Source organism: Trachinotus anak, unplaced genomic scaffold (assembly GCF_046630095.1).
Source record: "Trachinotus anak isolate AG129_WGS33_773 ecotype Australia unplaced genomic scaffold, CSIRO_AGI_Tana_v1 ptg000005l, whole genome shotgun sequence".
Taxonomy (NCBI): domain Eukaryota; kingdom Metazoa; phylum Chordata; class Actinopteri; order Carangiformes; family Carangidae; genus Trachinotus; species Trachinotus anak.
This window is the reverse complement of record NW_027273856.1, coordinates 14,935,061-14,937,500: the sequence shown is the minus strand read 5'-3', so window position 1 is coordinate 14,937,500 and position 2,440 is coordinate 14,935,061.

Genomic DNA, 2,440 nt, shown 5'->3' with positions numbered 1-2,440 from the left:
AACCACAGTTTTTCCCTAACCTTAACCAAAGTGCACAGTCCACAGAGGGGACTGTGGAAGCAAACCCTGGTGATGGTCAAGTGCTCTGTAGACCTGCCGTACACCTCACCTGGCTCCTGGTGACTCTGCTGCCAACCATTCATTCATTCATTCATTCATTCAAAAAGGTGTCTCTGAACATGATCCAGCCAGTGATTACATATCTTATGATTCATTCTCACGACAGATGCTTCAATATGCTACATTAATTCAAAGAGTCAAACTGACTTGCTAAATTCTCATATAAGAAAAAAAAGTTGTTTGTATGTACATTATAAGACACAGATCAGTAGATCAATGCACCATGTCTTTGTCAGAACCTGCCATGTGGTGGACAGTAAGTTTATTGCTCTGTGCTTTCCACCATTCCACTACTGAAATGTAAATATTCAATATTCATAATATATTAATAATAAAAATAAAACCACAAACTTTGAGGACAAATAAATGAATAGATAAACCAATGCAGTGAAGTAGTCACTCTCATCTTGTATGAAGGTAGGATTTACTGCAGTGTAAAGTCAGACTTTATTCTCTGCATAGTTATAGCAATATAGCATATTTAGTAAGCACAACAGTTCAAATACTGACTTCTGTTTAAGTTCTTAATTGGTCTTAGTGTACATAGTTTGAAGTAATTACTATTGCAATCTCTGTTTCTATCGCTGTCATATGATTAATGACTTAATTACTGTCATTTTATAATAACCAATTTATTTCAAAATGCAATAATAAACATTGTAAAATAAAATGATCATATACAATATTGTGTCCCCACTAAAACTGCTGCGAAAGCAAACTCTTCACTTTGTTCATTGTCTGTGTCGTGATCTGATTTTAATGTGGACAATATATTCATACTAAAAATAGTTCCTTTAGTCATTAAAGAGAAAAAAGCAGAATAATTTACATTTTAACACATTTTATTTCATTATGACACGGAACAGTAAATACATACATAAAAAGGAAATAAAAGGTAAATAAATTTAACAATGTTCACTTTTTTCTTTTAGTTTTTATTTCGGCATTTTAAATCTTCCATACACTCGTTCTTTTTCAGACTGCATATTCAAACTCAAGAAACTTTTAATGGTTGTATCATTACATTACATTGACCTTTCCCCCCAGGGTTAAGCTTGACATCTTTGGTTTCTTTTGCACACTTTGGGATCTCCACATGAATCTAAAATCAACTCTAGGCGTGCACAAAATGACTGACATGGGAACTGGTGACGAGTGACTCACTGGAGGGTCAGTGAGGTTAAAGAGGTTTAACCAGGACAACAAACAAAGCACAATAAAGCTTTGAATGTTGAAAGTTTTTTTTTTTTGGCTGCATTAGTTTCAAAATGAATTGAAATAAATACACTTGTGCACTCGAGTCCTACCACAGGAACCATCTGAGAGATTGAGCCAGTTTGCGGCTCCCTTCATATTTCAGAGATTAAAAGGTACAAGTCTGACCCTCACACAGATGACAGGTTGTCATTGTGTGTTTGTCATGTGCACACAAAGTGTGTGTAGCATGCGTGAATGTGTGTAATTCAGACAGGCAGAAAGCCAGCTTCCTCCCACATAAACACAGATGAAACATGGCGTTCAGGCAGAGCACACTGAAGTTAGCCTGGACTGGCTGATCAGCCTCAGCTGTTAACAGAAAGCTTTACAACGACTGGATCATTCACAGTTGTGTAGCTGCGTAGACCCGATCATATTTACTCATGTGCACATGGCAGACCTTAGTTGTGTCCCCGTTCAGGGGCCGAATTCTTCAGAGGCTGCATTTGAAGACCAGACAAGGAAGGCTCCCACTGGAAGGCTCCTTCAAATGTGGCCAAGAAATGGAGCCTTCTTTTCCTGGGCAACGAAGAATCCAGTGGGTGGATCCTTCATGGAAGCAAACAACACTGACAGAGAGACCAAGGATTACGCTTTTAAATGTAAGTACTGGGATCAGCTCAGTTCAACAGCTATAAGTACAACTGTTAAAACCACGGGGCCTTAAATCCTGAAGTTTTTATGAAAAGAAGGTTCTCAGGTTGCTAGGTGACAGCAGCCACACCTTGCGATGCAGCGGTAAGGGCGGGCACAGCTGTTGATGCAAAGTGAAAATCCTCTTTAGACCAGGCCGTCTCACTTCGGTCCAGGCTTCGCAGTGATGCTTACGAAGGGCCACACCTTCGTAGACAGACACATTACAACCTGAGTCTTCCTCACTGCCAGTGCTGTAGTGCTGTGTCTGCCTACTCATTTTTCAGCATTGCACATATTGACTTATAAGGGCCCTCTGATGCACATCAGTCAGTACTGTGCTGCAAGCCAAACGAAGGCTCGACGCACCCTACTCTTCCTCTGATTGGCTAGAACTTAATGCCTTTGTTCGCTGGGTTGGTTGGGTTTA